The sequence below is a fragment of the Ranitomeya imitator genome, chromosome 7 (assembly GCF_032444005.1).
Source record: "Ranitomeya imitator isolate aRanImi1 chromosome 7, aRanImi1.pri, whole genome shotgun sequence".
Taxonomy (NCBI): domain Eukaryota; kingdom Metazoa; phylum Chordata; class Amphibia; order Anura; family Dendrobatidae; genus Ranitomeya; species Ranitomeya imitator.
Genome location: NC_091288.1, coordinates 9,658,069 through 9,670,823, shown reverse-complemented (window position 1 = coordinate 9,670,823; position 12,755 = coordinate 9,658,069). Strand labels below are relative to the sequence as shown.

Genomic DNA, 12,755 nt, shown 5'->3' with positions numbered 1-12,755 from the left:
GTATGAGGCTATACACAAGGTATCAGCAGAGCCAGGCTCAGACAGCACAGACAGGTCCGCTATAGTATGAGGCTGTACACAAGGTATCAGCAGAGCCAGGCTCAGACAGCACAGGCAGGTCCGCTATAGTATGAGGCTGTACACAAGGTATCAGCAGAGCCAGGCTCAGACAGCAGAGACAGGTCCTCTATAGTATGAGGCTGTACACAAGGTATCAGCAGAGCCAGGCTCAGACAGCACAGACAGGTCCGCTATAGTATGAGGCTATACACAAGGTATCAGCAGAGCCAGGCTCAGACAGCACAGGCAGGTCCGCTATAGTATGACGCTGTACACAAGGTATCAGCAGAGCCAGGTTCAGACAGCAGAGACAGGTCCGCTATAGTATGAGGCTATACACAAGGTATCAGCAGAGCCAGGTTCAGACAGCACAGACAGGTCCGCTATAGTATGAGGCTATACACAAGGTATCAGCAGAGCCAGGCTCAGACAGCACAGACAGGTCCTCTATAGTATGAGGCTGTACACAAGGTATCAGCAGAGCCAGGCTCAGACAGCAGAGACAGGTCCGCTATAGTATGAGGCTGTACACAAGGTATCAGCAGAGCCAGGCTCAGACAGCACAGGCAGGTCCGCTATAGTATGAGGCTGTACACAAGGTATCAGCAGAGCCAGGCTCAGACAGCACAGGCAGGTCCGCTATAGTATGAGGCTGTACACAAGGTATCAGCAGAGCCAGGCTCAGACAGCAGAGACAGGTCCTCTATAGTATGAGGCTGTACACAAGGTATCAGCAGAGCCAGGCTCAGACAGCAGAGACAGGTCCTCTATAGTATGAGGCTGTACACAAGGTATCAGCAGAGCCAGGCTCAGACAGCACAGACAGGTCCGCTATAGTATGAGGCTGTACACAAGGTATCAGCAGAGCCAGGCTCAGACAGCACAGGCAGGTCCGCTATAGTATGAGGCTGTACACAAGGTATCAGCAGAGCCAGGCTCAGACAGCAGAGACAGGTCCTCTATAGTATGAGGCTGTACACAAGGTATCAGCAGAGCCAGGCTCAGACAGCACAGGCAGGTCCGCTATAGTATGAGGCTGTACACAAGGTATCAGCAGAGCCAGGCTCAGACAGCACAGGCAGGTGGATGGGGATCTGTAGCAACAACTGAAGGATTTCTAAAACAATAAAGAAAACAAACATGTTGATTCCTTTTACAGCCATTGTGAAACTGAGGAGTACTCCCTGAGAAAGCCACCTGGCGAAACGTACGTTGGGTACTTGTAATTGGTAGCTGAACTTTTCCACATTATTTCACTTTTCTACGATATTTCCATCCTCTGGGAATTACTGTGTGAAAGCTATATATGGTTTTATGGACTTTATTACTATTTTTAGTCTGGCCATATTGTTATATTGGGGAAGTTTAATGCTATCTATTGATTATACCCACCCTTTATACATTTTCCTGTGATTTCCCTGTATAGGACTTTTTCATCCCCTCGTGTTCTTTCATTGTTTTATACATTATATGGATTTAATTTTTATGTATTTAATAAAATTATGCATGTTTTCTGAGTATTTTTGTGTCTATTCACGTTCTATTGAGTAGGAATGATATCTAAGAGTGAATATTCATATAACTAATGTGGATTTGTTAGTGATTTTTTTCACTTTGTTGCTGCTTATTCATTTATTCTTGTGTTTATCTTTGTTTTCTGAAAAGTTCTACAATTTTCCAATAGATTTTGTCCTGGGGTAACTTCTTAAATCAGTTTTGGAGAGAGGTCTGATTTTGCTGGTAAATTTATTTTTTTATTCATCTTCATCGGGAGGCTTCCAATTTAAGTGAAAAAATTATTTCCATCATTAGGGAAGGTATTGTTAGAAAGTGCTTGAAAAAAAACAAGCACTTTTGCAATTTACTGCTTATAAAAATGTTAAGCTGTTCTTGAAATATTAACAATTTCATTTTCTTTTGTTTACAGGTTGTTTCCTTGGAGACCGAACTCCATAGGTGTCTAGTAATAGTAAGCAAACATGTGCAGAGATTACAATCTCCTTTTTTATTAGTTTGTAACACTGTCTAGGATTGCTGGAAAGCAGTGTTAGCTCCTTATCTCGGGCAGTGTCAGTGCAGCGCTTACAAGCTTGACAGCAGCGGTGGTCGGTCTCCCAGGTAGGCTGGAAACAAAAGAAAAGTGTTACCATCTCAAGAACGGCTGCTAGTTTTAATAAACAGTAAATTACAAAAGTTCTTAATTTTACAAGCACAATCCAACTATACCTATATGTAAAGATGTCAATAATCCTTGAAGAACCCTTTAATTAAAATGTCTGCCTCTTATGTCACTGTTGCCCAGCAGAGGATGAGTGTGTGGTTGAGCACGAGCACTGGGGCAATAATGAACAGTATGGAGCATTATATGGGGCATCTATGGGGCCATAAGGAACTGCATGGAGCATTATATGGGGCATCTATGGGGCCATAAAGAACTGCATGGAGCATTGTATGGGGCATCTATGGGGCCATAAAGAACTGCATGGAGCATTATATGGGGCATCTATGGGGCCATAAGGAACTGCATGGAGCATTATATGGGGCATCTATGGGGCCATAAGGAACTGCATGGAGCATTATATGGGGCATCTATGGGGCCATAAAGAACTGCATGGAGCATTATATGGGGCATCTATGGGGCCATAAAGAACTGCATGGAGCATTATATGGGGCATCTATGGGGCCATAAAGAACTGCATGGAGCATTGTATGGGGCATCTATGGGGCCATAAAGAACTGCATGGAGTATTATATGGGGCATCTATGGGGCCATAATGAACTGCATGGAGCATTATATGGGGCATCTATGGGGCCATAAAGAACTGCATGGAGAATTATATGGGGCATCTATGGGGCCATAAAGAACTGCATGGAACATGATATGGGGCATCTATGGGCCATAAGGAACTGCATGGAGCATTATATGGGGCATCTATGGGACCATAAGGAACTGCATGGAGCAATATATGGGGCATTTATGGGGCAATAATGAACTGTATGGAGCATTATATGGGGCATCTATGGGGCCATAAGGAACTGCATGGAGCATTATATGGGGCATCTATGGGGCCATAATGAACTGCATGGAGCATTATATGGGGCATCTATGGGGCCATAAGGAACTGCATGGAGCATTATATGGGGCATCTATGGGGCCATAAGAACTGCATGGAGCATTATATGGGGCATCTATGGGGCATAAGGAACTGCATGGAGCATTATATGGGGCATCTATGGGGCCATAAGGAACTGCATGGAGCAATATATGGGGCATCTATGGGGCCATAATGAACTGTATGGAGCATTATATGGGGCATCTATGGGGCCATAAGGAACTGCATGGGGCATTATATGGGGCATATTTTAATATGGAGCATCTTATGGGGCCCATCATGAACTGTATGGAGCATTATATGGGGCTCCTGATTCAATATGGATATTCAAAAACACTTAGCCTACTGATGTCTTAATTAATTTTACTTTTATTGGTATCTATTTTTATTTTTTACATTTACCGGTAGCTGCTGCATTTCCCACCCTAGGCTTATACTCGAGTCATTAAGTTTTCCCAGTTTTTTGTGGCAAAATTCAGGGGGTCGGCTTATACTCGGGTCGGCTTATACTCGGGTATATACGGTAATAGCTGAAATCCCTGATAATAGATTCTGGAGTCTCGCTGAATGTCTCCTCTGCGGCAGTGATGCGACTCACAGAATAAAAGCAGATGTGTTATCCAAAATTAATATACGGTACTTTAATTTACTAAATATTAACGCTGCAATCAAAGTAAAAGCGTCTCTGAGACTCGCAAACAAGGACATGTTAAAGGGGAACCTACAATTGTCCGGACGTTCTTGGGAAACTGCTCTACCGGGAAGGAAACACGAGCGACTGTTAATGGTCAGAATAATTCCAAACTTATCAACATTTCCTCCATTTCCCACCTTGAACATGGCGGGAGCTGGTGAACAGAACTGCGCATGTGCTGCCCCCTATTGGCCGATATAACGGCATCTCTGCATGCGTAATGATCTATCGGGCCGGCAGGAGGTGGAATCTTCTCATTGCTTTTGTTTTCTTTAGTTTTATTCTCCTTGCAGACATTTTCTCTGAAAACCACATGGAACAGCAGAAGTCACGGCCGCCCCCTCAGCGCCACTCGCTCCCAGCTCATTTATCTATCGCCGCTCTCAACGGCGAACATTCATCTGCGGGGCGAGATCCTCCGGAATATAAAGCAGAACGTCTCCGGCTACAGAAAGCCACAGATCAATGGTTTCCTGGGATAATCATAGTGATACAAGTGCTGATTACATGGAGGCAGCGGGAGGCGACGACCTCTGATATCAAAACATATTATAAAAATCTGCGCTAAATGTAACATCATTACCGCGCAGCGCTCCGCAACACACAGACGCCTAATTATACAGGAGCTTCAGCTTCTTTATGTGGCTGCTCCTGGGGGGAGACGCGAATTTGTAGTTAATCAATAGGATTCCTGTAATAAAGCTGATATTATATCAATATTACACAGATACAAGAGCAAAACTCTCCATGAACCAGAAATATTAGAGGAAAATGAATGAATGACTCTCTCCTATAAGCAAAAATGTATCTGCAAGGGCGTGGCTCAAAGCAGCCAATGAGATCCCAGCTTTTATGGATACTGCAGTCTGATAGGTAGTTAGGAGGTAAACCTCCGCCCTATAGGGTCTGTATAAGTCCGTCCCCCGCGGAGTATAAAGACGTTGTGCTCTCTGGATTCACTGTTACCGTATGGATCTGACATTGTAGCAGCCTGTAACTGTTTTCTCCATCACAATTATCCCTCCCATTTGTCTCACTTCAGTCATTTATGTCATTTTTAGGTGCTCGCGGCAATGTAAGTTAATAAAGTTGCATAAAAAGAAAGGTGTGTAATCCTAGAACACCTGGATCTAGTAACTTATTTTTTATTTACTATGGAATATCTGCATTCACTATTGAATATCTACACTTTGTTTGTTTGTTAATCCATTTACTACACAATGTGATGCTCAATGACTAAAGTTTCCCTTTAAAACACCACTGCTAATACACTGCTCAAAAAAAGGGAACAATTAAACAACACAGTGTAACACCAAATCAATGACATGTCTGTGAAATCACCCTGTCCAGTTATGATGCAACACTAATTGTGAATCAATTTCTCCTCCTGTTGTGCAAATGGAACAGACAACAGGTAGAAATGATCAGCAATTAGCAAGACAACCCCTATAAAGGAGCAGTTCTGCAGGGGGTGACCTCAGACCATTTCTCTGTTCTCATTCTTTTTGGCTGTTTTGGTCACTTTGGCATTTTATCATTGCTCTCACCCCGAGTTACAGTAGCATGAGGCAGTGTCTGCGACTCACAGAAGTTGCTCAGGTAGTGCAGCTCATCCAGGATGGCACATCAATGCGAGGTGTGGCAAGAAGATTAGCTATGTCTATCAGCATAGTGTCCAGAGCATGTATATTAGGAGACAGGCCAGCACACCAGGAGACATGGAAGGGTATATAGGAGGGTAACAACCCAGGAGCAGGACTGCTACCTCCTCCATTGTGCAAGGAGGAACAGGAGGCGCACTGCCAGAGCCCTGCACAATGACCTCCAGCCACCACTAACATCCATGTCTCTGCTCAAACTGTCAGAACAGACTCCATGAGAGTAGCATGAGGGCCCGACATCCATAAGTAGGTGTTGTTCTTACAGCCCAACATTGTGCAGGGTGATTGGGATTTGCCAGAGAACACCAAGATTGGCAGATTCGACATTGGCGCCCTGTGCTCTTCATGGATGAAAGCAGGTTCACACTGAGCACATGTGACTGACGTGACAGAGTCTGGAGACGCCGTGGAGAGCGATCTGCTGCCTGCAACATCCTTCAGCATGACCGGTTTGGCAGTGGGTCAGTAATGGTGTGGGGTGGCATTTCTTTGGAGGGCCGCACAGCCCCCCATGTGCTCGCCAGAGGTAGCCTGACTGCCATTAGTTACCGGAATAAGATCCTTAGACCCCTTGTGAGACCATATGCTGGTGCGGTTGGCCCTGGGTTCCTTCTGATAGATGACAATGCCAGGCCTCATGTGGCTGAAGTGTGTCAGCAGTTCCTGCAAGATGAAGGCATTGAAGCTATGGACTGGCCGCCCGTTCCCCAGACCTGAATCCAATCGAGCACATCTGGGACATCATGTCTCGCTCCATCCACCAACGTCATGTTGCACCACAGACTGTCCAGGAGTTGGCGGATGCTTTAGTCCAGGTCTGGGAGGAGATCCCTCAGGAGACCATCCGCCGCCTCATCAGGAGCATGCCCAGGCGATGTAGGGAGGTCACACAGGCATGTGGAGGCCACACACACTACTGAGCATCATTTCCTTACTTTTAGGCTTTTCAACTGAAGTGGGATCAGCCTGTAATCTGATTTTCCACTTTTATTTTGAGGAATATTCCACATAAAGACCTCCATGAGATATTAATTGTGATTTACATTGATCATTTTTATATTTTATTGTTCTCAACACATTCCACTATGCAATGAATAAAGATCTCCTACTGGAATATTTCATTCAGTGATATCTAGGATGTGAGATTTCAGTAGTTCACTCCTACTTCTGTACCTCATGTGCCTCTTGTACACCTTGTGCCCCCTATGTCTCCTGTATATCCTTTGCCTCCTGTCATCTTTGTACCTCTTGTACCCCTTGAATTCCTGCGCCCCCTGTATCTCTACACTGCCTGCGCCCTTCATGTTTCCTGTGCACGCCCTGCACCTCCTGTAATTCGTGCTCCCCCTGTGCTCCCCCCCATGTCTTTTGTTCCTCTTCTGCCGCTTTGTGTCTCTTATACCCCCGGGTCTTCATGTGCCCCTTCAGCTTTCTCTACATCCTGAACCTCTTTCAGCACCTTCTTCTTCTTTCCTCTTTTACCTCCTGCACTTAGCTTCCTCCTGGACCTCCCGTGCCCCCTCATACTTTCTGAACCTCCTGTGGTCTGGACGTCCGGTGCCTCCTGTACCCCTTGTGCTTCCTCTAATTCCTTTAACTATAGGTATCGCAATGGCTACTGTATCTAATTATGAGTCCACTATCCAAGATCCACCAACACTTACCTCTAAATGGGGTCCAGCTGTCGCTGCCACCCCCCCAAACCCTGAATGCTACATCCCTATGTGTGACATATGAAGGAACATTTACAATCTATTCAGAGGAGGCTGAACAAGAAAATTAGGAAAACTCTAAATTACTTTATATCAGGAAGATACGACAGATTGTCAGCAGCCACGAAGCACGATAAAGATGGAGAACCTTTCATTACTAATTCTTCTCTTGGTCGTTATTTATAATATGAAGGGAAAGTCTTTGCATTGTTCAAGAAGTGAAAATGAAGGGTCGTCCTGAGGCCACAAAACATCGAGAACCTCCTTTTGAATCTAAGTCCATTGTGTTGTGCCGCATGTTCAGCCTTGGTTATATCTTATTTCCCTCATTCAGGTGAAGCACAAGATGCGACACAATACAGGAGACCCGGAGAAGGTTGGACGCTCTGCTCACATCCAGCGCAGTACTTACCAGGCTGATATTTTCTTGCTATTTCAAGGTCTCTTTCAATAAAAAAGAAGCCTTGGAGTAACAATTGTATCAATGCATCGAAGTCAAGGAAAGAAGCAGAATCCTACCAGCTACAGATTGTAAGATGAGGGACAAGGACGCGAGCGTATCACATAATCTCAATCATGCGTCTCTCCATGCCGGAAGAAAAGTCCAATGAACACGACACAGCGGACAATGACTTGGGACTAAAGCAACAATTGAAGTTATTTTTGTGCACTCAAAAAGGTCAAACACCAAAGTCCTTTCCAAGCTGAAAACTGGGGAAAAAATACTTCCTCATTCATTACAGGAAAGATATATATCTTGGTACCGTGTTAGCCAGTAGATAGAAAAATATTTAGAATTGAGCGTCCTCAGTGGTTGATACCTTTTAATGGCGAACTGAAAAGATGGTAACAAATTGCAGCTTTCGAGACTACACAGGTCTATACAGGTCTTTGCCTGATGACGGAACCTGTGTAGTCTCGAAAGCTGCAATTTGTTACCATCTTTATAGTTAGTCATTAAAAGGTATCAACCACTGAGGACTCTCAATTCTAAATATTTTTCTCATTCATTAGTTTGATTTAAGCTCATGTGGGCATGGCACCAGGAGATGGAACAGGATCCTTGATGCAAACAACTGGCTAAGACGATGGTGCAGACAACAAGGATTTGGATTCCTGGACCACGGTGTGAATTACTGGTATGATGGACTCCTAGCCAGAGACGGACTACACCTCAACAAACCTGGGAAACACACATTCGCCAGAAGACTCGCTACACTCATCAGGAGGGCGTTAAACTAGAAGAAGAGGGGACGGGAAGAAAAACATTAGACTCGAACAAAGACGACCCAGGAAAACATACTCAGAAGGGAGGTAAGAACATTTCTAAAACAATCCACAGTGAGGAGATTGGAACAAAACAAAATCCTCTAAACTGCATGCTCGCAAACGCCAGAAGCCTGACAAACAAGATGGAAGAACTAGAAGCAGAAATATCTACAGGTAACTTTGACATAGTGGGAATAACCGAGACATGGTTAGATGAAAGCTATGACTGGGCAGTTAACTTACAGGGTTACAGTCTGTTTAGAAAGGATCGTAAAAATCGGAGAGGAGGAGGGGTTTGTCTCTATGTAAAGTCTTGTCTAAAGTCCACTTTAAGGGAGGATATTAGCGAAGGAAATGAGGATGTCGAGTCCATATGGGTTGAAATTCATGGAGGGAAAAATGGTAACAAAATTCTCATTGGGGTCTGTTACAAACCCCCAAATATAACAGAAAGCATGGAAAGTCTACTTCTAAAGCAGATAGATGAAGCTGCAACCCATAATGAGGTCCTGGTTATGGGGGACTTTAACTACCCGGATATTAACTGGGAAACAGAAACCTGTGAAACCCATAAAGGCAACAGGTTTCTGCTAATAACCAAGAAAAATTATCTTTCACAATTGGTGCAGAATCCAACCAGAGGAGCAGCACTTTTAGACCTAATACTATCTAATAGACCTGACAGAATAACAAATCTGCAGGTGGTTGGGCATTTAGGAAATAGCGACCACAATATTGTGCAGTTTCACCTGTCTTTCACTAGGGGGACTTGTCAGGGAGTCACAAAAACATTGAACTTTAGGAAGGCAAAGTTTGAACAGCTTAGAGATGCCCTTAATCTGGTAGACTGGGACAATATCCTCAGAAATGAGAATACAGATAATAAATGGGAAATGTTTAAGAACATCCTAAATAGGCAGTGTAAGCGGTTTATACCTTGTGGGAATAAAAGGACTAGAAATAGGAAAAACCCAATGTGGCTAAACAAAGAAGTAAGACAGGCAATTAACAGTAAAAAGAAAGCATTTGCGCTACTAAAGCAGGATGGCACCATTGAAGCTCTAAAAAACTATAGGGAGAAAAATACTTTATCTAAAAAACTAATTAAAGCTGCCAAAAAGGAAACAGAGAAGCACATTGCTAAGGAGAGTAAAACTAATCCCAAACTGTTCTTCAACTATATCAATAGTAAAAGAATAAAAACTGAAAATGTAGGCCCCTTAAAAAATAGTGAGGAAAGAATGGTTGTAGATGACGAGGAAAAAGCTAACATATTAAACACCTTCTTCTCCACGGTATTCACGGTGGAAAATGAAATGCTAGGTGAAATCCCAAGAAACAATGAAAACCCTATATTAAGAGTCACCAATCTAACCCAAGAAGAGGTGCGAAACCGGCTAAATAAGATTAAAATAGATAAATCTCCGGGTCCGGATGGCATACACCCACGAGTACTAAGAGAACTAAGTAATGTAATAGATAAACCATTATTTCTTATTTTTAGTGACTCTATAGCGACAGGGTCTGTTCCGCAGGACTGGCGCATAGCAAATGTGGTGCCAATATTCAAAAAGGGCTCTAAAAGTGAACCTGGAAATTATAGGCCAGTAAGTCTAACCTCTATTGTTGGTAAAATATTTGAAGGGTTTCTGAGGGATGTTATTCTGGATTATCTCAATGAGAATAACTGTTTAACTCCATATCAGCATGGGTTTATGAGAAATCGCTCCTGTCAAACCAATCTAATTAGTTTTTATGAAGAGGTAAGCTATAGACTGGACCACGGTGAGTCATTGGACGTGGTATATCTCGATTTTTCCAAAGCGTTTGATACCGTGCCGCACAAGAGGTTGGTACACAAAATGAGAATGCTTGGTCTGGGGGAAAATGTGTGTAAATGGGTTAGTAACTGGCTTAGTGATAGAAAGCAGAGGGTGGTTATAAATGGTATAGTCTCTAACTGGGTCGCTGTGACCAGTGGGGTACCGCAGGGGTCAGTATTGGGACCTGTTCTCTTCAACATATTCATTAATGATCTGGTAGAAGGTTTACACAGTAAAATATCGATATTTGCAGATGATACAAAACTATGTAAAGCAGTTAATACAAGAGAAGATAGTATTCTGCTACAGATGGATCTGGATAAGTTGGAAACTTGGGCTGAAAGGTGGCAGATGAGGTTTAACAATGATAAATGTAAGGTTATACACATGGGAAGAGGGAATCAATATCACCATTACACACTGAACGGGAAACCACTGGGTAAATCTGACAGGGAGAAGGACTTGGGGATCCTAGTTAATGATAAACTTACCTGGAGCAGCCAGTGCCAGGCAGCAGCTGCCAAGGCAAACAGGATCATGGGGTGCATTAAAAGAGGTCTGGATACACATGATGAGAGCATTATACTGCCTCTGTACAAATCCCTAGTTAGACCGCACATGGAGTACTGTGTCCAGTTTTGGGCACCGGTGCTCAGGAAGGATATAATGGAACTAGAGAGAGTACAAAGGAGGGCAACAAAATTAATAAAGGGGATGGGAGAACTACAATACCCAGATAGATTAGCGAAATTAGGATTATTTAGTCTAGAAAAAAGACGACTGGGGGGCGATCTAATAACCATGTATAAGTATATAAGGGGACAATACAAATATCTCGCTGAGGATCTGTTTATACCAAGGAAGGTGACGGGCACAAGGGGGCATTCTTTGCGTCTGGAGGAGAGAAGGTTTTTCCACCAACATAGAAGAGGATTCTTTACTGTTAGGGCAGTGAGAATCTGGAATTGCTTGCCTGAGGAGGTGGTGATGGCGAACTCAGTCGAGGGGTTCAAGAGAGGCCTGGATGTCTTCCTGGAGCAGAACAATATTGTATCATACAATTATTAGGTTCTGTAGAAGGACGTAGATCTGGGGATTTATTATGATGGAATATAGGCTGAACTGGATGGACAAATGTCTTTTTTCGGCCTTACTAACTATGTTACTATGTTACTATGTTATATTCTTCAGCAGAGAAGTTGATTCTTTGAGGCGCAATCAGTTTGGAGAAGACAAATCTTGGGTGCAGAGGATTAGGAAACTCCCGCCTGCGCTGATTGTATTCACTACCCGCTACTTATTAAACACGAGCTATGCAAATATCATTGGGAGTAAAGTGCCACAGGTGCGACATTGGTTCGCCGATACCTTATTGTTCGGGCACACATAACATGGCTAGCACTTGTTTCAAGCCGTCAAAAATTGTATTCTACAGTGTTCGGTCCACAGAAAGTTGGATCATCAGATCCATCAATTATTTTAATCAGTCTTATGTACCATCAATCATGAGCAAATCAGCTGCTACAACATTCACCTTGAGGTGTCAAATTAGTGCTTGGGAGGTAAGAAAAATGTTATAGTCAAACCTTCTTAAGCTTCTTGACCAGTGGGACCCCATCAATCCCAAGAACAGGGCGTGTGTGAATGGAGCGGTGGATGATCATTTGCAATGGCACTACACTCATTATTATGGGAGTGCCGATGACTAGTCGAGCACAGCGGTCTCATGGAGAATGATTGGAGCAGCAGTGCACATGGTCGTCCACTGCTCCGTTCCCCCAGGGCTCAGTACAGCGCCAGTTCTTGGGATTGGTGGGGTCCATCCCTTTTACAATGGATATGGCACAGCCTCCAAGCTTCTGCCACGCCTTCCTTTGTTGCACCCGTTTTGGCAGCATAATATTTCTCCATTACCTTCCACTTTTATAGAAATAGCGCAGAGCATTCTGAAAAGTTGTACATTCAAATAAATGAAGGCAAAATATGGAAACAATGTAAAACTACTGGACATGAGCAAATCTTGAGAAATTGAAAATAAAAATGATTTGTAGCAAATCAATTTGTCACAAGTCTCAAGAGCTGCACAACCTCCAAATGTCCTGAAAAGAGGAGCGCAACCCTCTGACGATTCCCAGGACAGTACTGCACACTTTTCAGGAAGATTAGCACAAACACAGCTTCAGTAACGTCCAAGTGTCCTCAACACAGACGGCTATGGCTAAACAGATGGTGACAATGTATCACTGCTGTGCTGTCACACGCTGTCTGTAATGTGTATTCAGTGTTTATAGCTTTCTCTTCCCATCTCCATTGCCTCCCACTATCAAGATTCACTATGAAACATCTGCTGCATTCTCTGCCTCGGCTTTTATACAGGCTCCCTCCTCATTCACTATATTGTAACATGTGATAGCTGCAAGATT

At 43.6% G+C, this 12,755-nt stretch overlaps 1 protein-coding gene across 1 annotated transcript in view; it reads right to left on the bottom strand.

The window, feature by feature from the left end:
* Nucleotides 1-12,755, bottom strand: part of CNTNAP5 (contactin associated protein family member 5) — a 281,715-nt gene that overhangs the window by 71,843 nt on the left and 197,117 nt on the right. The gene's annotated exons all lie outside the window — the stretch shown is intronic.